Source organism: Narcine bancroftii, chromosome 4 (genome assembly GCF_036971445.1).
Source record: "Narcine bancroftii isolate sNarBan1 chromosome 4, sNarBan1.hap1, whole genome shotgun sequence".
Lineage (NCBI taxonomy): Eukaryota > Metazoa > Chordata > Chondrichthyes > Torpediniformes > Narcinidae > Narcine > Narcine bancroftii.
Window position 1 is genome coordinate 147,419,014 of NC_091472.1, and position 27,116 is coordinate 147,446,129.

The window sequence follows — 27,116 nt, forward strand, 5'->3', positions numbered from 1 at the left end:
CAGAGGCAGGGAATCAGAGGCGGGGAATCAGAGGCGGGGAATCAGAGGCCGGGAATCAGATATGGGGAAACAGAGGCGGGGAATCCGAGGCGGGGAAACAGAGGCGGGGAATCAGATATGGGGAATCAGAGGTGGGGAATCAGAGGTTGGGAATCAGAGGCAGGGAATCAGAGGCTTGGAATCAGATGCAGGGAATCAGATGCGGGGAATCAGATGCGGGAAATCAGAGCTGGGGAATCAGAGGTGGGGAATCAGATTTGGGGAATCAGAGGCGGGGACTTAGATATTGTGAAACAGAGGCGGGGAATCAGAGGCGGGGAAACCCAGGCGGGGAATCAGATATGGGGAATCAGAGGTGGGGAATCAGAGGCAAGGAATCAGATGTGCGGAATCAGAGATGGGGAATCAGAGGCAGGGAATCAGAATCAGAAGCAGGGAATCAGAGGCCGGGAATCAGAGGCCGGACTCAGATGCTGGGAATCAGAGGCCTGGAATCAGAGGCGGGGAATCAGAGGCAGGGAATCAGATGCGGGGAATCAGAGGCGGGGAATCAGAGCTGGGGAATCAGAGGCGGGGATTCAGAGTTGGGGAATCAGAGGCGGGGAATCAGAGGCGGGGAAACAGAGGCGGGGAATCAGATATGGGGAATCAGAGGTGGGGAATCAGAGGTTGGGAATCAGAAGCAGGGAATCAGAGGCAGGGAATCAGAGGCGGGGAATCAGAGGCAGGGAATCCGATGTGCGGAATCGGAGATGGGGAATCAGAGGCAGGGAATCAGATATGGGGAAACAGAGGCGGGGAATCCGAGGCGGGGAAACAGAGGCGGGGAATCAGATATGGGGAATCAGAGGTGGGGAATCAGAGGTGGGGAATCAGATTTGGGGAATCAGAGGCGGGGACTTAGATATTGGGAAACAGAGGCGGGGAATCAGAGGCGGGGAAACCCAGGCGGGGAATCAGATATGGGGAATCAGAGGTGGGGAATCAGAGGCAAGGAATCAGATGTGCGGAATCAGAGATGGGGAATCAGAGGCAGGGAATCAGAATCAGAAGCAGGGAATCAGAGGCCGGGAATCAGAGGCCGGAATCAGATGCTGGGAATCAGAGGCCTGGAATCAGAGGCGGGGAATCAGAGGCAGGGAATCAGATGCGGGGAATCAGAGTCGGGGAATCAGAGCTGGGGAATCAGAGGCGGGGATTCAGAGTTGGGGAATCAGAGGCGGGGAATCAGAGGCGGGGAAACAGAGGCGGTGAATCAGATATGGGGAATCAGAGGTGGGGAATCAGAGGTTGGGAATCAGAAGCCGGGAATCAGAGACGGGGAATCAGAGGCGGGGAATCAGAGGCAGGGAATCCGATGTGCGGAATCGGAGATGGGGAATCAGAGGCAGGGAATCAGAGGCGGGGAATCAGAGGCGGAGAATCAGAGGCCGGGAATCAGATATGGGGAAACAGAGGCGGGGAATCAGAGGTGGGGAAACAGAGGCGGGGAATCAGATATGGGGAATCAGAGGTGGGGATTGAGAGGTTGGGAATCAGAGGCAGGGAATCAGAGGCTGGGAATCAGATGCAGGGAATCAAATGCGGGGAATCAGAGGCGGGGAATCAGAGCTGGGGAATCAGAGGTGGGGAATCAGAGTTGGGGAATCAGAGTCGGGGACTTAGATATGGGGAAACAGAGGCGGGGAATCAGAGGCGGGGAAACAGACGCGGGGAATCAGAGGCGGGGATTCAGAGCTGGGGAATCAGAGGCGGGGAATCAGAGTTGGGGAATCAGATGCGGGGAATCAGATATGGGGAATCAGAGGCGGGGAATCAGAGGCGGGGAAACAGAGGCAGGGAATTAGATATGGGGAATCAGAGGTGGGGTATCAGGGGCAGGGAATCAGTGGCAGGGAATCAGAGGCGGGGAAACAGAGGCGGGGAATCAGAGGCAGGGAATCAGACACGTGGAATCAGATATGGGGAAACAGAGGCGGGGAATCAGAGGCGGGCAAACAGAGGCGGGGATTTAGATATGGGGAATCAGAGGTGGGGAATCAGAGGTGGTGAATCAGAGATGGGGAATCACAGGCGGGGAATCAGAGGCAGGGAATAGAACGCGGGGAATCAGAGGCGGGGAATCAGAGCTGGGGAATCAGAGGCGGGGAATCATAGTTGGGAATCAGAGGCGGGGAATCAGATATGGGGAAACAGAGGCGGGGAATCAAAGGCGGTGAAACAGAGGCGGGGAATCAGATATGGGGAATCGGATGCGTGGAATCAGAGGCGGGGAATGGGAGCTGGGGAATCAGAGGCGGGGTATCAGAGTTGGGGCATCTGAGGTGGGGAATTAGATATGGGGAAACAGAGGCGGGGAATCAGAGGCGGGGAAACAGAGGCGAGGAATCAGATATAGGGAATCAGAGGTGGGGAATCAGAGGCAGGGAATCAGATGTGCGGAATCAGAGATGGGGAATCAGAGGCAGGGAATCAGAATCAGAAGCGGGGAATCAGAGGCCGGGAATCAGAGGCCGGGATTCAGATGCCGGGAATAAGAGGCCGGGAATCAGAGGTGGGGAATCAGAGTCCGGGAATCAGAGATGGGGATTCAGAGGCGGGGAATGATATATGGGGAATCAGAGGCGGGGAATCAGAGGCGGGGTAACAGAGGTGGGGAATCAGATATGGGGAATCAGAGGTGGCGAATCAAAGGCGGTGAATCAGAGATGGGGAATCAGAGGCGGGGAATCAGAGGCAGGGAATCAAACACGGGGAATCAGAGGCGGGGAATCAGAGCTGGGGAATCAGAGGCGGGGAATCAGAGTTGGGGAATCAGAGGCGGGGAATCAGATATGGGGAAACAGGGGCGGGGAATCAGAGGCAGGGAAACAGAGGCGGGGAATCAGATATGGGGAATCAGGGGTGGGGAATCAGAGGTTGGGAATCAGAGGCAGGGAATCAGAGGCGTGGAAACAGAGGCGGGGATTCAGATATGGGGAATCAGAGGTGGGGAATCAGGGGCGTGGAATCAGAGGCAGGGAATTAGATGTGGTGAATCAGAGATGGGGAATCAGAGGCAGGGAATCAGAATCAGAAGCGGGGTATCAGTGGCCGGGAATCAGAGGAAGGTAATCAGAGGCAGGGGATCAAACACGGGGAATCAGAGGCTGGGAATCAGAGCTGGGGAATTAGAGGCGGGGAATCAGAGCTGGGGAATCACAGGCGGGGAATCAGAGATGGGGAATCAGAGGCGGGGAATCAGAGGCAGGGAATCAGATGCGGGGAATCAGAGGCGGGGAATCAGAGCTGGCGAATCAGAGGCGGGGAATCAGAGGTGGGCAATCAGAGGATGGGAATCAGATATGGGGAATCAGAGGCGGGGAATCAGAGCTGGGGAATCACAGGCGGGGAATCAGAGTTGGGGAATCAGAGGCGGGGAATCAGATATGGGGAAACAGAGGCGGGGAATCAGAGGCGGTGAAACAGAGGCGGGGAATCAGATATTGCGAATCAGAGGTGGGGAATCAGAGGTTGGGAATCAGAGGCCTGGAATCAGAGGCGTGGAATCAGAGGCAGGGAATCAGATGCGGGGAATCAGAGGAGGGGAATCAGAGCTGGGGAATCAGAGGCGGGGTATTAGAGTTGGGGAATCAGAGGCGGGGAATCAGACGCGGGGAATCAGAGGGGGGGAATCATAGCTGGCGAATCAGAGGCGGGGAATCAGGGGTGGGCAATCAGAGGCCGGGCATCAGAGGTGGTGAATCAGAGATGGGGAATCAGAGGCGGGGAATCAGTGGCAGGGAATCAGATATGGGGAATCAGAGGCGTGGAATCAGAGGCAGGGAATCAGACACGGGGAATCAGACAGGGGGAATCAGAGGTGGGGAATCAGAGATGGGGAATCAGAGGCGGTGAATCAGAGATGGGGAATCAGAGGCGGGGAATCTGAGGCTAGAAATCAGACACGGGGATTCAGAGGCTGGGAATCAGACGGGGGGAATCAAAGGCGGGGAATCAGAGCTGGGGAATCAGAGGCAGGGAATCAGAGGCGGGGAATCAGATATGGGGAATCAGAGGCTGGTATTCAGAGGCGGGGAATCAGAGGCAGGGAATCAGACACGGGGAATCAGAGGTGGGGAATCAGAGATGGGGAATCAGAGGCGGGGAATCAGAGTTGGGGATTCAGAGGCAGGGAATCGGATGTGCGGAATCAGAGATGGGGAATCAGAGGTGTGGAATCAGAGGCGGTGAATCAGAGATGGGGAATCAGAGGCGGGGAATCAGAGGCAGGAAATCAGACACGGGGATTCAGAGGCTGGGAATCAGACGGGGGGAATAAAAGGCGGGGAATCAGAGCTGGGGAATCAGAGGCAGGGAATCAGAGTTGGGGATTCAGAGACGGGGAATCAGATATGGGGAAACAGAGGCGGGGAATCAGAGGCGGGCAAACAGAGGCGGGGAATTAGATATGGGGAATCAGATGTGGGGAATCAGAGGTGGTGAATCAGTGATGGGGAATCACAGGCGGGGAATCAGAGGCAGGGAATAGAACGCAGGGAATCAGAGGCAGGGAATCAGAGCTGGGGAATCAGAGGCGGGGAATCATAGTTGGGAATCAGAGGCGGGGAATCAGATATGGGGAAACAGAGGCGGGGAATCAGAGGCGGGGAAACAGAGGCGGGGAATCAGATATTGGGAATCGGATGCGGGGAATCAGAGGCGGGGAATCAGAGCTGGGGAATCAGAGGCGGGGAATCAGAGTTGGGGCATCAGAGGTGGGGAATCAAATATAGGGAATCAGAGGTGGGGAATCAGAGGTTGTGAATCAGAGATGGGGAATCAAGGCGGGGAATCAGAGGCAGGGAATCAGACGCGGGGAATCAGAGGCGGGGATTCAGAGCTGGGGAATCAGAGGCGGGGAATCAGAGTTGGGGAATCAGAGGCGGGGAATCAGATATGGGGAATCAGAGGTGGGGAATCAGAGGTTGGGAATCAGAAGCAGGGAATCAGAGGCGGGGAATCAGAGGCGGGGAATCAGATGCAGGGAATCCAATGTGCGGAATTGGAGATGGGGAATCAGAGGCAGGGAATCAGAGGCGGGGAATCAGAGGCGGAGAATCAGAGGCCGGGAATCAGATATGGGGAAACAGAGGCGGGGAATCAGAGGCGGGGAAACAGAGGCGGGGAATCAGATATGGGGAATCAGAGGTGGGGAATCAGAGGTTGGGAATCAGAGGCAGGGAATCAGAGGCTGGGAATCAGATGCAGGGAATCAGATGCGGGGAATCAGAGGCGGGGAATCAGAGCTGGGGAATCAGAGGTGGGGAATCAGAGTTGGGGAATCAGAGTCGGGGACTTAGATATGGGGAAACAGAGGCGGGGAATCAGAGGCGGGGAAACAGACGCGGGGAATCAGAGGCGGGGATTCAGAGCTGGGGAATCAGAGGCGGGGAATCAGAGTTGGGGAATCAGAGGCGGGGAATCAGATATGGGGAATCAGAGGCGGGGAATCAGAGGCGGGGAAACAGAGGCAGGGAATCAGATATGGGGAATCAGAGGTGGGGTATCAGGGGCAGGGAATCAGTGGCAGGGAATCAGAGGCGGGGAAACAGAGGCGGGGAATCAGAGGCAGGGAATCAGACACGGGGAATCAGATATGGGGAAACAGAGGCGGGGAATCAGAGGCGGGCAAACAGAGGCGGGGAATTAGATATGGGGAATCAGAGGTGGGGAATCAGAGATGGTGAATCAGAGATGGGGAATCACAGGCGGGGAATCAGAGGCAGGGAATAGAACGCGGGGAATCAGAGGCGGGGAATCAGAGCTGGGGAATCAGAGGCGGGGAATCATAGTTGGGAATCAGAGGCGGGGAATCAGATATGGGGAAACAGAGGCGGGGAATCAAAGGCGGGGAAACAGAGGCGGGGAATCAGATATGGGGAATCGGATGCGGGGAATCAGAGGCGGGGAATGGGAGCTGGGGAATCAGAGGCGGGGTATCAGAGTTGGGGCATCTGAGGTGGGGAATTAGATATGGGGAAACAGAGGCGGGGAATCAGAGGTGGGGAAACAGAGGCAGGGAATTAGATGTGCGGAATCAGAGATGGGGAATCAGAGGCAGGGAATCAGAATCAGAAGCGGGGAATCAGAGGCCGGGAATCAGAGGCCGGGATTCAGATGCCGGGAATAAGAGGCCGGGAATCAGAGGTGGGGAATCAGAGTCCGGGAATCAGAGATGGGGATTCAGAGGCGGGGAATGATATATGGGGAATCAGAGGCGGGGAATCAGAGGCGGGGTAACAGAGGTGGGGAATCAGATATGGGGAATCAGAGGTGGCGAATCAAAGGCGGTGAATCAGAGATGGGGATTCAGAGGCGGGGAATCAGAGGCAGGGAATCAAACACGGGGAATCAGAGGCGGGGAATCAGAGCTGGGGAATCAGAGGCGGGGAATCAGAGTTGGGGAATCAGAGGCGGGGAATCAGATATGGGGAAACAGGGGCGGGGAATCAGAGGCAGGGAAACAGAGGCGGGGAATCAGATATGGGGAATCAGGGGTGGGGAATCAGAGGTTGGAAATCAGAGGCAGGGAATCAGAGGCGTGGAAACAGAGGCGGCGATTCAGATATGGGGAATCAGAGGTGGGGAATCAGGGGCGTGGAATCAGAGGCAGGGAATTAGATGTGGTGAATCAGAGATGGGGAATCAGATGCAGGGAATCAGAATCAGAAGCGGGGTATCAGTGGCCGGGAATCAGAGGCAGGGAATCAGATGCTGGGAATAAGAGGCCGGGAATCAGAGGTGGGGAATCAGAGTCCGGGAATCAGAGATGGGGATTCAGAGGCGGGGAATGAGATATGGAGAATCAGAGGCGGGGAATCAGAGGCCGGGAAACAGAGGTGGGGAATCAGATATGGGGAATCAGAGGTGGCGAATCAAAGGCGGTGAATCAGAGATGGGGAATCAGAGGCGGGGAATCAGAGGCAGGGAATCAGATGCGGGGAATCAGAGGCGGGGAATCAGATATGGGGAAACAGGGGCGGGGAATCAGAGGCAGGGAAACAGAGGCGGGGAATCAGATATGGGGAATCAGGGGTGGGGAATCAGAGGTTGGGAAACAGAGGCAGGGAATCAGAGGCGTGGAAACAGAGGCGGGGATTCAGATATGGGGAATCAGAGGTGGGGAATCAGGGGCGTGGAATCAGAGGCAGGGAATTAGATGTGGTGAATCAGAGATGGGGAATCAGATGCAGGGAATCAGAATCAGAAGCGGGGTATCAGTGGCCTGGAATCAGAGGCAGGGAATCAGATGCTGGGAATAAGAGGCCGGGAATCAGACGCGGGGAATCAGAGGCGGGGATTCAGAGCTGGGGAATCAGAGGCGGGGAATCAGAGTTGGGGAATCAGAGGCGGGGAATCAGATATGGGGAATCAGAGGTGGGGAATCAGAGGTTGGGAATCAGAAGCAGGGAATCAGAGGCGGGGAATCAGAGGCGGGGAATCAGATGCAGGGAATCCAATGTGCGGAATTGGAGATGGGGAATCAGAGGCAGGGAATCAGAGGCGGGGAATCAGAGGCGGAGAATCAGAGGCCGGGAATCAGATATGGGGAAACAGAGGCGGGGAATCAGAGGCGGGGAAACAGAGGCGGGGAATCAGATATGGGGAATCAGAGGTGGGGAATCAGAGGTTGGGAATCAGAGGCAGGGAATCAGAGGCTGGGAATCAGATGCAGGGAATCAGATGCGGGGAATCAGAGGCGGGGAATCAGAGCTGGGGAATCAGAGGTGGGGAATCAGAGTTGGGGAATCAGAGTCGGGGACTTAGATATGGGGAAACAGAGGCGGGGAATCAGAGGCGGGGAAACAGACGCGGGGAATCAGAGGCGGGGATTCAGAGCTGGGGAATCAGAGGTGGGGAATCAGAGTTGGGGAATCAGAGGCGGGGAATCAGATATGGGGAATCAGAGGCGGGGAATCAGAGGCGGGGAAACAGAGGCAGGGAATCAGATATGGGGAATCAGAGGTGGGGTATCAGGGGCAGGGAATCAGTGGCAGGGAATCAGAGGCGGGGAAACAGAGGCGGGGAATCAGAGGCAGGGAATCAGACACGGGGAATCAGATATGGGGAAACAGAGGCGGGGAATCAGAGGCGGGCAAACAGAGGCGGGGAATTAGATATGGGGAATCAGAGGTGGGGAATCAGAGATGGTGAATCAGAGATGGGGAATCACAGGCGGGGAATCAGAGGCAGGGAATAGAACGCGGGGAATCAGAGGCGGGGAATCAGAGCTGGGGAATCAGAGGCGGGGAATCATAGTTGGGAATCAGAGGCGGGGAATCAGATATGGGGAAACAGAGGCGGGGAATCAAAGGCGGGGAAACAGAGGCGGGGAATCAGATATGGGGAATCGGATGCGGGGAATCAGAGGCGGGGAATGGGAGCTGGGGAATCAGAGGCGGGGTATCAGAGTTGGGGCATCTGAGGTGGGGAATTAGATATGGGGAAACAGAGGCGGGGAATCAGAGGTGGGGAAACAGAGGCAGGGAATTAGATGTGCGGAATCAGAGATGGGGAATCAGAGGCAGGGAATCAGAATCAGAAGCGGGGAATCAGAGGCCGGGAATCAGAGGCCGGGATTCAGATGCCGGGAATAAGAGGCCGGGAATCAGAGGTGGGGAATCAGAGTCCGGGAATCAGAGATGGGGATTAAGAGGCGGGGAATGATATATGGGGAATCAGAGGCGGGGAATCAGAGGCGGGGTAACAGAGGTGGGGAATCAGATATGGGGAATCAGAGGTGGCGAATCAAAGGCGGTGAATCAGAGATGGGGATTCAGAGGCGGGGAATCAGAGGCAGGGAATCAAACACGGGGAATCAGAGGCGGGGAATCAGAGCTGGGGAATCAGAGGCGGGGAATCAGAGTTGGGGAATCAGAGGCGGGGAATCAGATATGGGGAAACAGGGGCGGGGAATCAGAGGCAGGGAAACAGAGGCGGGGAATCAGATATGGGGAATCAGGGGTGGGGAATCAGAGGTTGGGAATCAGAGGCAGGGAATCAGAGGCGTGGAAACAGAGGCGGGGATTCAGATATGGGGAATCAGAGGTGGGGAATCAGGGGCGTGGAATCAGAGGCAGGGAATTAGATGTGGTGAATCAGAGATGGGGAATCAGATGCAGGGAATCAGAATCAGAAGCGGGGTATCAGTGGCCGGGAATCAGAGGCAGGGAATCAGATGCTGGGAATAAGAGGCCGGGAATCAGAGGTGGGGAATCAGAGTCCGGGAATCAGAGATGGGGATTCAGAGGCGGGGAATGAGATATGGAGAATCAGAGGTGGGGAATCAGAGGCCGGGAAACAGAGGTGGGGAATCAGATATGGGGAATCAGAGGTGGCGAATCAAAGGCGGTGAATCAGAGATGGGGAATCAGAGGCGGGGAATCAGAGGCAGGGAATCAGATGCGGGGAATTAGAGGCGGGGAATCAGATATGGGGAAACAGGGGCGGGGAATCAGAGGCAGGGAAACAGAGGCGGGGAATCAGATATGGGGAATCAGGGGTGGGGAATCAGAGGTTGGGAAACAGAGGCAGGGAATCAGAGGCGTGGAAACAGAGGCGGGGATTCAGATATGGGGAATCAGAGGTGGGGAATCAGGGGCGTGGAATCAGAGGCAGGGAATTAGATGTGGTGAATCAGAGATGGGGAATCAGATGCAGGGAATCAGAATCAGAAGCGGGGTATCAGTGGCCTGGAATCAGAGGCAGGGAATCAGATGCTGGGAATAAGAGGCCGGGAATCAGAGGTGGGGAATCAGAGTCCGGGAATCAGAGATGGGGATTCAGAGGCGGGGAATGAGATATGGAGAATCAGAGGCGGGGAATCAGAGGCCGGGAAACAGAGGTGGGGAATCAGATATGGGGAATCAGAGGTGGCGAATCAAAGGCGGTGAATCAGAGATGGGGAATCAGAGGCGGGGAATCAGAGGCAGGGAATCAGATGCAGGGAATCAGAGGCGGGGAATCAGAGCTGGCGAATCAGAGGCGGGGAATCAGAGGTGGGCAATCAGAGGCGGGGAATCGGATATGGGGAATCAGAGGCGGTGAATCAGAGGCGGGGAAACAGAGGCGGGGAATCAAATATAGGGAATCAGAGGTGGGGAATCAGAGGTTGTGAATCAGAGATGGTGAATCAAGGCGGGGAATCAGAGGCAGGGAATCAGACACGGGGAATCAGAGGCGGGGATTCAGAGCTGGGGAATCAGAGGCGGGGAATCAGAGTTGGGGAATCAGAGGCAGGGAATCAGATATGGGGAATCAGAGGTGTGGAATCAGAGGTTGGGAATCAGAGGCAGGGAATCAGAGGCTTGGAATCAGATGCAGGGAATCAGATGCGGGGAATCAGAGGCGGGGAATCAGAGCTGGGGAATCAGAGGTGGGGAATCAGATTTGGGGAATCAGAGGTGGGGACAGATATTTGGAAACAGAGGCGGGGAATCAGAGGCGGGGAAACAGAGGCGGGGAATCAGATATGGGGAATTAGAGGTGGGGAATCAGAGGCAGGGAATCAGATGTGCGGAATCAGAGATGGGGAATCAGAGGCAGGGAATCAGAATCAGAAGCAGGGAATCAGAGGCCGGGAATCAGAGGCCGGAATCAGATGATGGGAATCAGAGGCCTGGAATCAGAGGCGGGGAATCAGAGGCAGGGAATCAGATATGGGGAATCAGAGGCGGGGAATCAGAGGCGGGGAAACAGAGGCGGGGAATCAGATGTGGGGAATCAGAGGTGGGGAATCAGGGGCAGGGAATCAGTGGCAGGGAATCAGAGGCGGGGAATCAGAGGCGGGGAATCAGAGATGGGGAATCAGAGGCGGGGAATCAGAGGCAGGGAATCGGATGCCGGGAATCAGAGTCGGGGAATCAGAGCTGGGGAATCAGAGGCAGGGAATCAGAGTTGGGGAATCAGAGGCGGGGAATCAGATATGGGGAAATAGAGGCGGGGAATCAGATATGGGGAATCAGAGGTGTGGAATCAGAGGTTGGGAATCAGAGGCAGGGAATCAGAGTCCGGGAAACTGAGGCGGGGAATCAGATATTGGGAATCAGAGGTGGCGAATCAAAGGCGGTGAAACAGAGATGGGGAATCAGGGCAGGGAATAAGAGGCAGGGAATCAAACACGGGGAATCAGAGCTGGGGAATCAGAGGCGGGGAATCAGAGTTGGGAATCAGAGGTGGGGAATCAGAGGCGGGGAAACAGAGGCGGGGAATCAGATATGGGGAATCAGAGGTGGGGAATCCGAGGTTGGGAATCAGAGGCAGGGAATCAGAGGCGGGGAATCAGAGGCGGGAATCAGAGGCCGGGAATCAGATATGGGGAAACAGAGGCGGGGAATCCGAGGCGGGGAAACAGAGGCGGGGAATCAGATATGGGGAATCAGAGGTGGGGAATCAGAGTTTGGGAATCAGAGGCAGGGAATCAGAGGCTTGGAATCAGATGCAGGGAATCAGATGCGGGGAATCAGATGCGGGAAATCAGAGCTGGGGAATCAGAGGTGGGGAATCAGATTTGGGGAATCAGAGGCGGGGACTTAGATATTGGGAAACAGAGGCGGGGAATCAGAGGCGGGGAAACCCAGGCGGGGAATCAGATATGGGGAATCAGAGGTGGGGAATCAGAGGCAAGGAATCAGATGTGCGGAATCAGAGATGGGGAATCAGAGGCAGGGAATCAGAATCAGAAGCAGGGAATCAGAGGCCGGGAATCAGAGGCCGGACTCAGATGCTGGGAATCAGAGGCCTGGAATCAGAGGCGGGGAATCAGAGGCAGGGAATCAGATGCGGGGAATCAGAGGCGGGGAATCAGAGCTGGGGAATCAGAGGCGGGGATTCAGAGTTGGGGAATCAGAGGCGGGGAATCAGAGGCGGGGAAACAGAGGCGGGGAATCAGATATGGGGAATCAGAGGTTGGGAATCAGAGGTTGGGAATCAGAAGCAGGGAATCAGAGGCGGGGAATCAGAGGCGGGGAATCAGAGGCAGGGAATCCGATGTGTGGAATCGGAGATGGGGAATCAGAGGCAGGGAATCAGATATGGGGAAACAGAGGCGGGGAATCCGAGGCGGGGAAACAGAGGCGGGGAATCAGATATGGGGAATCAGAGGTGGGGAATCAGAGGTGGGGAATCAGATTTGGGGAATCAGAGGCGGGGACTTAGATATTGGGAAACAGAGGCGGGGAATCAGAGGCGGGGAAACCCAGGCAGGGAATCAGATATGGGGAATCAGAGGTGGGGAATCAGAGGCAAGGAATCAGATGTGCGGAATCAGAGATGGGGAATCAGAGGCAGGGAATCAGAATCAGAAGCAGGGAATCAGAGGCCGGGAATCAGAGGCCGGAATCAGATGCTGGGAATCAGAGGCCTGGTATCAGAGGCGGGGAATCAGAGGCAGGGAATCAGATGCGGGGAATCAGAGGCGGGGAATCAGAGCTGGGGAATCAGAGGCGGGGATTCAGAGTTGGGGAATCAGAGGCGGGGAATCAGAGGCGGGGAAACAGAGGCGGTGAATCAGATATGGGGAATCAGAGGTGGGGAATCAGAGGTTGGGAATCAGAAGCAGGGAATCAGAGACGGGGAATCAGAGGCGGGGAATCAGAGGCAGGGAATCCGATGTGCGGAATCGGAGATGGGGAATCAGAGGCAGGGAATCAGAGGCGGGGAATCAGAGGCGGAGAATCAGAGGCCGGGAATCAGATATGGGGAAACAGAGGCGGGGAATCAGAGGTGGGGAAACAGAGGCGGGGAATCAGATATGGGGAATCAGAGGTGGGGAATGAGAGGTTGGGAATCAGAGGCAGGGAATCAGAGGCTGGGAATCAGATGCAGGGAATCAAATGCGGGGAATCAGAGGCGGGGAATCAGAGCTGGGGAATCAGAGGTGGGGAATCAGAGTTGGGGAATCAGAGTCGGGGACTTAGATATGGGGAAACAGAGGCGGGGAATCAGAGGCGGGGAAACAGACGCGGGGAATCAGAGGCGGGGATTCAGAGCTGGGGAATCAGAGGCGGGGAATCAGAGTTGGGGAATCAGAGGCGGGGAATCAGATATGGGGAATCAGAGGCGGGGAATCAGAGGCGGGGAAACAGAGGCAGGGAATTAGATATGGGGAATCAGAGGTGGGGTATCAGGGGCAGGGAATCAGTGGCAGGGAATCAGAGGCGGGGAAACAGAGGCGGGGAATCAGAGGCAGGGAATCAGACACGTGGAATCAGATATGGGGAAACAGAGGCGGGGAATCAGAGGCGGGCAAACAGAGGCGGGGAATTAGATATGGGGAATCAGAGGTGGGGAATCAGAGGTGGTGAATCAGAGATGGGGAATCAGAGGTGGGGTATCAGGGGCAGGGAATCAGTGGCAGGGAATCAGTGGCGGGGAAACAGAGGCGGGGAATCAGAGGCAGGGAATCAGACACGGGGAATCAGATATGGGGAAACAGAGGCGGGGAATCAGAGGCGGGCAAACAGAGGCGGGGAATTAGATATGGGGAATCAGAGGTGGGGAATCAGAGGTGGTGAATCAGAGATGGGGAATCACAGGCGGGGAATCAGAGGCAGGGAATAGAACGCGGGGAATCAGAGGCGGGGAATCAGAGCTGGGGAATCAGAGGCGGGGAATCATAGTTGGGAATCAGAGGCGGGGAATCAGATATGGGGAAACAGAGGCGGGGAATCAAAGGCGGTGAAACAGAGGCGGGGAATCAGATATGGGGAATCGGATGCGGGGAATCAGAGGCGGGGAATGGGAGCTGGGGAATCAGAGGCGGGGTATCAGAGTTGGGGCATCTGAGGTGGGGAATTAGATATGGGGAAACAGAGGCGGGGAATCAGAGGCGGGGAAACAGAGGCGAGGAATCAGATATAGGGAATCAGAGGTGGGGAATCAGAGGCAGGGAATCAGATGTGCGGAATCAGAGATGGGGAATCAGAGGCAGGGAATCAGAATCAGAAGCGGGGAATCAGAGGCCGGGAATCAGAGGCCGGGATTCAGATGCCGGGAATAAGAGGCCGGGAATCAGAGGTGGGGAATCAGAGTCCGGGAATCAGAGATGGGGATTCAGAGGCGGGGAATGATATATGGGGAATCAGAGGCGGGGAATCAGAGGCGGGGTAACAGAGGTGGGGAATCAGATATGGGGAATCAGAGGTGGCGAATCAAAGGCGGTGAATCAGAGATGGGGAATCAGAGGCGGGGAATCAGAGGCAGGGAATCAAACACGGGGAATCAGAGGCGGGGAATCAGAGCTGGGGAATCAGAGGCGGGGAATCAGAGTTGGGGAATCAGAGGCGGGGAATCAGATATGGGGAAACAGGGGCGGGGAATCAGAGGCAGGGAAACAGAGGCGGGGAATCAGATATGGGGAATCAGGGGTGGGGAATCAGAGGTTGGGAATCAGAGGCAGGGAATCAGAGGCGTGGAAACAGAGGCGGGGATTCAGATATGGGGAATCAGAGGTGGGGAATCAGGGGCGTGGAATCAGAGGCAGGGAATTAGATGTGGTGAATCAGAGATGGGGAATCAGAGGCAGGGAATCAGAATCAGAAGCGGGGTATCAGTGGCCGGGAATCAGAGGAAGGTAATCAGAGGCAGGGGATCAAACACGGGGAATCAGAGGCTGGGAATCAGAGCTGGGGAATTAGAGGCGGGGAATCAGAGCTGGGGAATCACAGGCGGGGAATCAGAGATGGGGAATCAGAGGCGGGGAATCAGAGGCAGGGAATCAGATGCGGGGAATCAGAGGCGGGGAATCAGAGCTGGCGAATCAGAGGCGGGGAATCAGAGGTGGGCAATCAGAGGATGGGAATCAGATATGGGGAATCAGAGGCGGGGAATCAGAGCTGGGGAATCACAGGCGGGGAATCAGAGTTGGGGAATCAGAGGCGGGGAATCAGATATGGGGAAACAGAGGCGGGGAATGAGAGGCGGTGAAACAGAGGCGGGGAATCAGATATTGGGAATCTGAGGTGGGGAATCAGAGGTTGGGAATCAGAGGCCTGGAATCAGAGGCGTGGAATCAGAGGCAGGGAATCAGATGCGGGGAATCAGAGGAGGGGAATCAGAGCTGGGGAATCAGAGGCGGGGTATTAGAGTTGGGGAATCAGAGGCGGGGAATCAGACGCGGGGAATCAGAGGGGGGGAATCATAGCTGGCGAATCAGAGGCGGGGAATCAGGGGTGGGCAATCAGAGGCCGGGAATCAGAGGTGGTGAATCAGAGATGGGGAATCAGAGGCGGGGAATCAGTGGCAGGGAATCAGATATGGGGAATCAGAGGCGTGGAATCAGAGGCAGGGAATCAGACACGGGGAATCAGACACGGGGAATCAGAGGTGGGGAATCAGAGATGGGGAATCAGAGGCGGTGAATCAGAGATGGGGAATCAGAGGCGGGGAATCAGAGGCAGGAAATCAGACACGGGGATTCAGAGGCTGGGAATCAGACGGGGGGAATCAAAGGCGGGGAATCAGAGCTGGGGAATCAGAGGCAGGGAATCAGAGGCGGGGAATCAGATATGGGGAATCAGAGGCTGGTATTCAGAGGCGGGGAATCAGAGGCAGGGAATCAGACACGGGGAATCAGAGGTGGGGAATCAGAGATGGGGAATCAGAGGCGGGGAATCAGAGTTGGGGATTCAGAGGCAGGGAATCGGATGTGCGGAATCAGAGATGGGGAATCAGAGGTGTGGAATCAGAGGCGGTGAATCAGAGATGGGGAATCAGAGGCGGGGAATCAGAGGCAGGAAATCAGACACGGGGATTCAGAGGCTGGGAATCAGACGGGGGGAATCAAAGGCGGGGAATCAGAGCTGGGGAATCAGAGGCAGGGAATCAGAGTTGGGGATTCAGAGACGGGGAATCAGATATGGGGAAACAGAGGCGGGGAATCAGAGGCGGGCAAACAGAGGCGGGGAATTAGATATGGGGAATCAGATGTGGGGAATCAGAGGTGGTGAATCAGTGATGGGGAATCACAGGCGGGGAATCAGAGGCAGGGAATAGAACGCAGGGAATCAGAGGCAGGGAATCAGAGCTGGGGAATCAGAGGCGGGGAATCATAGTTGGGAATCAGAGGCGGGGAATCAGATATGGGGAAACAGAGGCGGGGAATCAGAGGCGGGGAAACAGAGGCGGGGAATCAGATATGGGGAATCGGATGCGGGGAATCAGAGGCGGGGAATCAGAGCTGGGGAATCAGAGGCGGGGAATCAGAGTTGGGGCATCAGAGGTGGGGAATCAAATATAGGGAATCAGAGGTGGGGAATCAGAGGTTGTGAACCAGAGATGGGGAATCAAGGCGGGGAATCAGAGGCAGGGAATCAGACGCGGGGAATCAGAGGCGGGGATTCAGAGCTGGGGAATCAGAGGCGGGGAATCAGAGTTGGGGAATCAGAGGCGGGGAATCAGAGGCGGGGAAACAGAGGCGGGGAATCAGATATGGGGAATCAGAGGTGGGGAATCAGAGGTTGGGAATCAGAAGCAGGGAATCAGAGGCGGGGAATCAGAGGCGGGGAATCAGATGCAGGGAATCTAATGTGCGGAATTGGAGATGGGGAATCAGAGGCAGGGAATCAGAGGCGGGGAATCAGAGGCGGAGAATCAGAGGCCGGGAATCAGATATGGGGAAACAGAGGCGGGGAATCAGAGGCGGGGAAACAGAGGCGGGGAATCAGATATGGGGAATCAGAGGTGGGGAATCAGAGATGGGGAATCAGATGCAGGGAATCAGAATCAGAAGCGGGGTATCAGTGGCCGGGAATCAGAGGCAGGGAATCAGATGCTGGGAATAAGAGGCCGGGAATCAGAGGTGGGGAATCAGAGTCCGGGAATCAGAGATGGGGATTCAGAGGCGGGGAATGAGATATGGAGATTCAGAGGCGGGGAATCAGAGGCCGGGAAACAGAGGTGGGGAATCAGATATGGGGAATCAGAGGTGGCGAATCAAAGGCGGTGAATCAGAGATGGGGAATCAGAGGCGGGGAATCAGAGGCAGGGAATCAGATGCGGTGAATCAGAGGCGGGGAATCAGAGCTGGCGAATCAGAGGCGGGGAATCAGAGGTGGGCAATCAGAGGCGGGGAATCAGATATGGGGAATCAGAGGCGGGGAATCAGAGGCGGGGAAACAGAGGCGGGGAATCAAATATAGGGAATCAGAGGTGGGGAATCAGAGGTTGTGAATCAGAGATGGTGAATCAAGGCGGGGAATCAGAGGCAGGGAATCAGACACGGGGAATCAGAGGCGGGGATTCAGAGCTGGGGAATCAGAGGCGGGGAATCAGAGTTGGGGAATCAGAGGCAGGGAATCAGATATGGGGAATCAGAGGCGGGGAATCAGAGGCGGGGAAACAGAGGCGGGGAATCAGATATGGGGAATCAGAGGTGGGGAATCAGGGGCAGGGATTCAGTGTCAGGGAATCAGAGGCGGGGAATCAGAGGCGGGGAATCAGAGGCAGGGAATCAGACACGGGGAATCAGAGGCGGGGAATCAGAGATGGGGAATCAGAGGCAGGGAATCAGAATCAGAAGCGGGGTATCAGTGGCCGGGAATCAGAGGAAGGTAATCAGAGGCAGGGGATCAAACACGGGGAATCAGAGGCTGGGAATCAGAGCTGGGGAATTAGAGGCGGGGAATCAGAGCTGGGGAATCACAGGCGGGGAATCAGAGATGGGGAATCAGAGGCGGGGAATCAGAGGCAGGGAATCAGATGCGGGGAATCAGAGGCGGGGAATCAGAGCTGGCGAATCAGAGGCGGGGAATCAGAGGTGGGCAATCAGAGGATGGGAATCAGATATGGGGAATCAGAGGCGGGGAATCAGAGCTGGGGAATCACAGGCGGGGAATCAGAGTTGGGGAATCAGAGGCGGGGAATCAGATATGGGGAAACAGAGGCGGGGAATGAGAGGCGGTGAAACAGAGGCGGGGAATCAGATATTGGGAATCTGAGGTGGGGAATCAGAGGTTGGGAATCAGAGGCCTGGAATCAGAGGCGTGGAATCAGAGGCAGGGAATCAGATGCGGGGAATCAGAGGAGGGGAATCAGAGCTGGGGAATCAGAGGCGGGGTATTAGAGTTGGGGAATCAGAGGCGGGGAATCAGACGCGGGGAATCAGAGGGGGGGAATCATAGCTGGCGAATCAGAGGCGGGGAATCAGGGGTGGGCAATCAGAGGCCGGGAATCAGAGGTGGTGAATCAGAGATGGGGAATCAGAGGCGGGGAATCAGTGGCAGGGAATCAGATATGGGGAATCAGAGGCGTGGAATCAGAGGCAGGGAATCAGACACGGGGAATCAGACACGGGGAATCAGAGGTGGGGAATCAGAGATGGGGAATCAGAGGCGGTGAATCAGAGATGGGGAATCAGAGGCGGGGAATCAGAGGCAGGAAATCAGACACGGGGATTCAGAGGCTGGGAATCAGACGGGGGGAATCAAAGGCGGGGAATCAGAGCTGGGGAATCAGAGGCAGGGAATCAGAGGCGGGGAATCAGATATGGGGAATCAGAGGCTGGTATTCAGAGGCGGGGAATCAGAGGCAGGGAATCAGACACGGGGAATCAGAGGTGGGGAATCAGAGATGGGGAATCAGAGGCGGGGAATCAGAGTTGGGGATTCAGAGGCAGGGAATCGGATGTGCGGAATCAGAGATGGGGAATCAGAGGTGTGGAATCAGAGGCGGTGAATCAGAGATGGGGAATCAGAGGCGGGGAATCAGAGGCAGGAAATCAGACACGGGGATTCAGAGGCTGGGAATCAGACGGGGGGAATCAAAGGCGGGGAATCAGAGCTGGGGAATCAGAGGCAGGGAATCAGAGTTGGGGATTCAGAGACGGGGAATCAGATATGGGGAAACAGAGGCGGGGAATCAGAGGCGGGCAAACAGAGGCGGGGAATTAGATATGGGGAATCAGATGTGGGGAATCAGAGGTGGTGAATCAGTGATGGGGAATCACAGGCGGGGAATCAGAGGCAGGGAATAGAACGCAGGGAATCAGAGGCAGGGAATCAGAGCTGGGGAATCAGAGGCGGGGAATCATAGTTGGGAATCAGAGGCGGGGAATCAGATATGGGGAAACAGAGGCGGGGAATCAGAGGCGGGGAAACAGAGGCGGGGAATCAGATATGGGGAATCGGATGCGGGGAATCAGAGGCGGGGAATCAGAGCTGGGGAATCAGAGGCGGGGAATCAGAGTTGGGGCATCAGAGGTGGGGAATCAAATATAGGGAATCAGAGGTGGGGAATCAGAGGTTGTGAATCAGAGATGGGGAATCAAGGCGGGGAATCAGAGGCAGGGAATCAGACGCGGGGAATCAGAGGCGGGGATTCAGAGCTGGGGAATCAGAGGCGGGGAATCAGAGTTGGGGAATCAGAGGCGGGGAATCAGAGGCGGGGAAACAGAGGCGGGGAATCAGATATGGGGAATCAGAGGTGGGGAATCAGAGGTTGGGAATCAGAAGCAGGGAATCAGAGGCGGGGAATCAGAGGCGGGGAATCAGATGCAGGGAATCTAATGTGCGGAATTGGAGATGGGAATCAGAGGCAGGGAATCAGAGGCGGGGAATCAGAGGCGGAGAATCAGAGGCCGGGAATCAGATATGGGGAAACAGAGGCGGGGAATCAGAGGCGGGGAAACAGAGGCGGGGAATCAGATATGGGGAATCAGAGGTGGGGAATCAGAGATGGGGAATCAGATGCAGGGAATCAGAATCAGAAGCGGGGTATCAGTGGCCGGGAATCAGAGGCAGGGAATCAGATGCTGGGAATAAGAGGCCGGGAATCAGAGGTGGGGAATCAGAGTCCGGGAATCAGAGATGGGGATTCAGAGGCGGGGAATGAGATATGGAGAATCAGAGGCGGGGAATCAGAGGCCGGGAAACAGAGGTGGGGAATCAGATATGGGGAATCAGAGGTGGCGAATCAAAGGCGGTGAATCAGAGATGGGGAATCAGAGGCGGGGAATCAGAGGCAGGGAATCAGATGCGGTGAATCAGAGGCGGGGAATCAGAGCTGGCGAATCAGAGGCGGGGAATCAGAGGTGGGCAATCAGAGGCGGGGAATCAGATATGGGGAATCAGAGGCGGGGAATCAGAGGCGGGGAAACAGAGGCGGGGAATCAAATATAGGGAATCAGAGGTGGGGAATCAGAGGTTGTGAATCAGAGATGGTGAATCAAGGCGGGGAATCAGAGGCAGGGAATCAGACACGGGGAATCAGAGGCGGGGATTCAGAGCTGGGGAATCAGAGGCGGGGAATCAGAGTTGGGGAATCAGAGGCAGGGAATCAGATATGGGGAATCAGAGGCGGGGAATCAGAGGCGGGGAAACAGAGGCGGGGAATCAGATATGGGGAATCAGAGGTGGGGAATCAGGGGCAGGGATTCAGTGTCAGGGAATCAGAGGCGGGGAATCAGAGGCGGGGAATCAGAGGCAGGGAATCAGACACGGGGAATCAGAGGCGGGGAATCAGAGATGGGGAATCAGAGGCGGGGAATCAGAGGCAGGGAATCGGACGCCGGGAATCAGAGTCGGGGAATCAGAGCTGGGGAATCAGAGGCGGGGAATCAGAGTTGGAGAATCAGAGGCGGGGATTCAGATATGGGGAAATAGAGGCGGGGAATCAGATATGGGGAATCAGAGGTGTGGAATCAGAGGTTGGGAATCAGAGGAAGGGAATCAGAGTCGGGGAATCAGAGGTGGCGAATCAAAGGCGGTGAAACAGAGATGGGGAATCAGGGCAGGGAATCAGGGGCAGGGAATCAAACACGGGGAATCAGAGGTGGGGAATCAGAGGTTGGGAATCAGAGGCAGGGAATCGGAGATGGGGAATCAGAGGCAGGGAATCAGAGGCCGGGAATCAGATATGTGGAAACTGAGGCGGGGAATCCGAGGCGGGGAAACAGAGGCGGGGAATCAGATATGGGGAATCAGAGGTGGGGAATCAGAGGTTGGGAATCAGAGGCAGGGAATCAGAGGCTTGGAATCAGATGCAGGGAATCAGATGCGGGGAATCAGAGGCGGGGAATCAGAGCTGGGGAATCAGAGGTGGGGAATCAGATTTGGGGAATCAGAGGTGGGGACTTAGATATTGGGAAACAGAGGCGGGGAATCAGAGGCGGGGAAACAGAGGCGGGGAATCAGATATGGGGAATTAGAGGTGGGGAATCAGAGGCAGGGAATCAGATGTGCGGAATCAGAGATGGGGAATCAGAGGCAGGGAATCAGAATCAGAAGCAGGGAATCAGATGTGCGGAATCAGAGGCGGGGAATCAGAGGCAGGGAATCAGATGCGGGGAATCAGAGGCGGGGAATCAGATATGGGGAAACCGAGGCGGGGAATCAAAGGCTGTGAAACAGAGGCGGGGAATCAGATATGGGGAATCGGATGCGGGGAATCAGAGGCGGGGAATGGGAGCTGGGGAATCAGAGGCGGGGTATCAGAGTTGGGGCATCTGAGGTGGGGAATTAGATATGGGGAAACAGAGGCGGGGAATCAGAGGCGGGGAAACAGAGGCGAGGAATCAGATATAGGGAATCAGAGGTGGGGAATCAGAGGCAGGGAATCAGATGTGCGGAATCAGAGATGGGGAATCAGAGGCAGGGAATCAGAATCAGAAGCGGGGAATCAGAGGCCGGGAATCAGAGGCCGGGATTCAGATGCCGGGAATAAGAGGCCGGGAATCAGAGGTGGGGAATCAGAGTCCGGGAATCAGAGATGGGGATTCAGAGGCGGGGAATGATATATGGGGAATCAGAGGCGGGGAATCAGAGGCGGGGTAACAGAGGTGGGGAATCAGATATGGGGAATCAGAGGTGGCGAATCAAAGGCGGTGAATCAGAGATGGGGAATCAGAGGCGGGGAATCAGAGGCAGGGAATCAAACACGGGGAATCAGAGGCGGGGAATCAGAGCTGGGGAATCAGAGGCGGGGAATCAGAGTTGGGGAATCAGAGGCGGGGAATCAGATATGGGGAAACAGGGGCGGGGAATCAGAGGCAGGGAAACAGAGGCGGGGAATCAGATATGGGGAATCAGGGGTGGGGAATCAGAGGTTGGGAATCAGAGGCAGGGAATCAGAGGCGTGGAAACAGAGGCGGGGATTCAGATATGCGGAATCAGAGGTGGGGAATCAGGGGCGTGGAATCAGAGGCAGGGAATTAGATGTGGTGAATCAGAGATGGAGAATCAGAGGCAGGGAATCAGAATCAGAAGCGGGGTATCAGTGGCCGGGAATCAGAGGAAGGTAATCAGAGGCAGGGGATCAAACACGGGGAATCAGAGGCTGGGAATCAGAGCTGGGGAATTAGAGGCGGGGAATCAGAGCTGGGGAATCACAGGCGGGGAATCAGAGATGGGGAATCAGAGGCGGGGAATCAGAGGCAGGGAATCAGATGCGGGGAATCAGAGGCGGGGAATCAGAGCTGGCGAATCAGAGGCGGGGAATCAGAGGTGGGCAATCAGAGGATGGGAATCAGATATGGGGAATCAGAGGCGGGGAATCAGAGCTGGGGAATCACAGGCGGGGAATCAGAGTTGGGGAATCAGAGGCGGGGAATCAGATATGGGGAAACAGAGGCGGGGAATGAGAGGCGGTGAAACAGAGGCGGGGAATCAGATATTGGGAATCTGAGGTGGGGAATCAGAGGTTGGGAATCAGAGGCCTGGAATCAGAGGCGTGGAATCAGAGGCAGGGAATCAGATGCGGGGAATCAGAGGAGGGGAATCAGAGCTGGGGAATCAGAGGCGGGGTATTAGAGTTGGGGAATCAGAGGCGGGGAATCAGACGCGGGGAATCAGAGGGGGGGAATCATAGCTGGCGAATCAGAGGCGGGGAATCAGGGGTGGGCAATCAGAGGCCGGGAATCAGAGGTGGTGAATCAGAGATGGGGAATCAGAGGCGGGGAATCAGTGGCAGGGAATCAGATATGGGGAATCAGAGGCGTGGAATCAGAGGCAGGGAATCAGACACGGGGAATCAGACACGGGGAATCAGAGGTGGGGAATCAGAGATGGGGAATCAGAGGCGGTGAATCAGAGATGGGGAATCAGAGGCGGGGAATCAGAGGCAGGAAATCAGACACGGGGATTCAGAGGCTGGGAATCAGACGGGGGGAATCAAAGGCGGGGAATCAGAGCTGGGGAATCAGAGGCAGGGAATCAGAGGCGGGGAATCAGATATGGGGAATCAGAGGCTGGTATTCAGAGGCGGGGAATCAGAGGCAGGGAATCAGACACGGGGAATCAGAGGTGGGGAATCAGAGATGGGGAATCAGAGGCGGGGAATCAGAGTTGGGGATTCAGAGGCAGGGAATCGGATGTGCGGAATCAGAGATGGGGAATCAGAGGTGTGGAATCAGAGGCGGTGAATCAGAGATGGGGAATCAGAGGCGGGGAATCAGAGGCAGGAAATCAGACACGGGGATTCAGAGGCTGGGAATCAGACGGGGGGAATCAAAGGCGGGGAATCAGAGCTGGGGAATCAGAGGCAGGGAATCAGAGTTGGGGATTCAGAGACGGGGAATCAGATATGGGGAAACAGAGGCGGGGAATCAGAGGCGGGCAAACAGAGGCGGGGAATTAGATATGGGGAATCAGATGTGGGGAATCAGAGGTGGTGAATCAGTGATGGGGAATCACAGGCGGGGAATCAGAGGCAGGGAATAGAACGCAGGGAATCAGAGGCAGGGAATCAGAGCTGGGGAATCAGAGGCGGGGAATCATAGTTGGGAATCAGAGGCGGGGAATCAGATATGGGGAAACAGAGGCGGGGAATCAGAGGCGGGGAAACAGAGGCGGGGAATCAGATATGGGGAATCGGATGCGGGGAATCAGAGGCGGGGAATCAGAGCTGGGGAATCAGAGGCGGGGAATCAGAGTTGGGGCATCAGAGGTGGGGAATCAAATATAGGGAATCAGAGGTGGGGAATCAGAGGTTGTGAATCAGAGATGGGGAATCAAGGCGGGGAATCAGAGGCAGGGAATCAGACGCGGGGAATCAGAGGCGGGGATTCAGAGCTGGGGAATCAGAGGCGGGGAATCAGAGTTGGGGAATCAGAGGCGGGGAATCAGAGGCGGGGAAACAGAGGCGGGGAATCAGATATGGGGAATCAGAGGTGGGGAATCAGAGGTTGGGAATCAGAAGCAGGGAATCAGAGGCGGGGAATCAGAGGCCGGAATCAGATGCAGGGAATCCAATGTGCGGAATTGGAGATGGGGAATCAGAGGCAGGGAATCAGAGGCGGGGAATCAGAGGCGGAGAATCAGAGGCCGGGAATCAGATATGGGGAAACAGAGGCGGGGAATCAGAGGCGGGGAAACAGAGGCGGGGAATCAGATATGGGGAATCAGAGGTGGGGAATCAGAGATGGGGAATCAGATGCAGGGAATCAGAATCAGAAGCGGGGTATCAGTGGCCGGGAATCAGAGGCAGGGAATCAGATGCTGGGAATAAGAGGCCGGGAATCAGAGGTGGGGAATCAGAGTCCGGGAATCAGAGATGGGGATTCAGAGGCGGGGAATGAGATATGGAGAATCAGAGGCGGGGAATCAGAGGCCGGGAAACAGAGGTGGGGAATCAGATATGGGGAATCAGAGGTGGCGAATCAAAGGCGGTGAATCAGAGATGGGGAATCAGAGGCGGGGAATCAGAGGCAGGGAATCAGATGCGGGGAATCAGAGGCGGGGAATCAGAGCTGGCGAATCAGAGGCGGGGAATCAGAGGTGGGCAATCAGAGGCGGGGAATCAGATATGGGGAATCAGAGGCGGGGAATCAGAGGCGGGGAAACAGAGGCGGGGAATCAAATATAGGGAATCAGAGGTGGGGAATCAGAGGTTGTGAATCAGAGATGGTGAATCAAGGCGGGGAATCAGAGGCAGGGAATCAGACACGGGGAATCAGAGGCGGGGATTCAGAGCTGGGGAATCAGAGGCGGGGAATCAGAGTTGGGGAATCAGAGGCAGGGAATCAGATATGGGGAATCAGAGGCGGGGAATCAGAGGCGGGGAAACAGAGGCGGGGAATCAGATATGGGGAATCAGAGGTGGGGAATCAGGGGAAGGGATTCAGTGTCAGGGAATCAGAGGCGGGGAATCAGAGGCGGGGAATCAGAGGCAGGGAATCAGACACGGGGAATCAGAGGCGGGGAATCAGAGATGGGGAATCAGAGGCGGGGAATCAGAGGCAGGGAATCGGACGCCGGGAATCAGAGTCGGGGAATCAGAGCTGGGGAATCAGAGGCGGGGAATCAGAGTTGGAGAATCAGAGGCGGGGATTCAGATATGGGGAAATAGAGGCGGGGAATCAGATATGGGGAATCAGAGGTGTGGAATCAGAGGTTGGGAATCAGAGGAAGGGAATCAGAGTCGGGGAATCAGAGGTGGCGAATCAAAGGCGGTGAAACAGAGATGGGGAATCAGGGCAGGGAATCAGGGGCAGGGAATCAAACACGGGGAATCAGAGGTGGGGAATCAGAGGTTGGGAATCAGAGGCAGGGAATCGGAGATGGGGAATCAGAGGCAGGGAATCAGAGGCCGGGAATCAGATATGGGGAAACTGAGGCGGGGAATCCGAGGCGGGGAAACAGAGGCGGGGAATCAGATATGGGGAATCAGAGGTGGGGAATCAGAGGTTGGGAATCAGAGGCAGGGAATCAGAGGCTTGGAATCAGATGCAGGGAATCAGATGCGGGGAATCAGAGGCGGGGAATCAGAGCTGGGGAATCAGAGGTGGGGAATCAGATTTGGGGAATCAGAGGTGGGGACTTAGATATTGGGAAACAGAGGCGGGGAATCAGAGGCGGGGAAACAGAGGCGGGGAATCAGATATGGGGAATTAGAGGTGGGGAATCAGAGGCAGGGAATCAGATGTGCGGAATCAGAGATGGGGAATCAGAGGCAGGGAATCAGAATCAGAAGCAGGGAATCAGATGTGCGGAATCAGAGGCGGGGAATCAGAGGCAGGGAATCAGATGCGGGGAATCAGAGGCGGGGAATCAGAGCTGGGGAATCAGAGGCGGGGTATTAGAGTTGGGGAATCAGAGGCAGGGAATCAGACATGGGGAAACAGAGGTAGGGAATCAGAGGCGGGGAAACAGAGGCAGGGAATCAGATATGGGGAATCAGAGGCCGGGAATCAGAGGTTGTGAATCAGAGATGGGGAATCAGAGGCGGGGAATCAGAGGCAGGGTATCTGACGCGGGGAATCAGAGGTGGGCAATCAGAGGCGGGGAATCAGATAAGGGGAATCAGAGGCGGGGAATCAGAGGCGGGGAAACAGAGGCGGGGAATCAGATATGGGGAATCAGAGGTGGGGCATCAGAGGTTGTGAATCACAGATGGGGAATCAGAGGCGGGGAATCAGAGGCAGGGAATCAGACGCGGGGAATCAGAGGCAGGGATTCAGAGCTGGGGAATCGGAAGCGGGGAATCAGAGTTGGGGAATCAGAGGCGGGGAATCAGATATGGGGAATCAGAGGCAGGGAATCAGAGGCTGGGAATCAGAGGCAGGGAATCAGACGCGGGGAATCTGAGGCGGGGAATCAGAGCTGGGGAATCAGAGGTGGGGAATCAGAGTTGGGGAATCAGAGGCAGGGAATTGGATGTGCGGAATCAGAGATGGGGAATCAGAGGTGGGGAATCAGAGGTGGTGAATCAGAGATGGGGAATCAGAGGCGGGGAATCAGAGGCAGCAAATCAGACACGGGGATTCAGAGGCTGGGAATCAGACGGGGGGAATCAAAGGCGGGGCATCAGAGCTGGGGAATCTGAGGCAGGGAATCAGAGTTGGGTATTCAGAGGCGGGGAATCAGATATGGGGAAACAGAGGCGGGGAAACAGAGGCGGGGAAACAGAGGCGGGGAATTAGATATGGGGAATCAGAGGTAGGGAATCAGAGGTGGTGAATCAGTGATGGGGAATCACAGGCGGGGAATCAGAGGCAGGGAATAGAACGCGGGGAATCAGAGGCAGGGAATCAGAGCTGGGGAATCAGAGGCGGGGAATCATAGTTGGGAATCAGAGGCGGGAATCAGATATGGGGAAACAGAGGCGGGGAATCGGAGGCGAGGAAACAGAGGCGGGGAATCAGA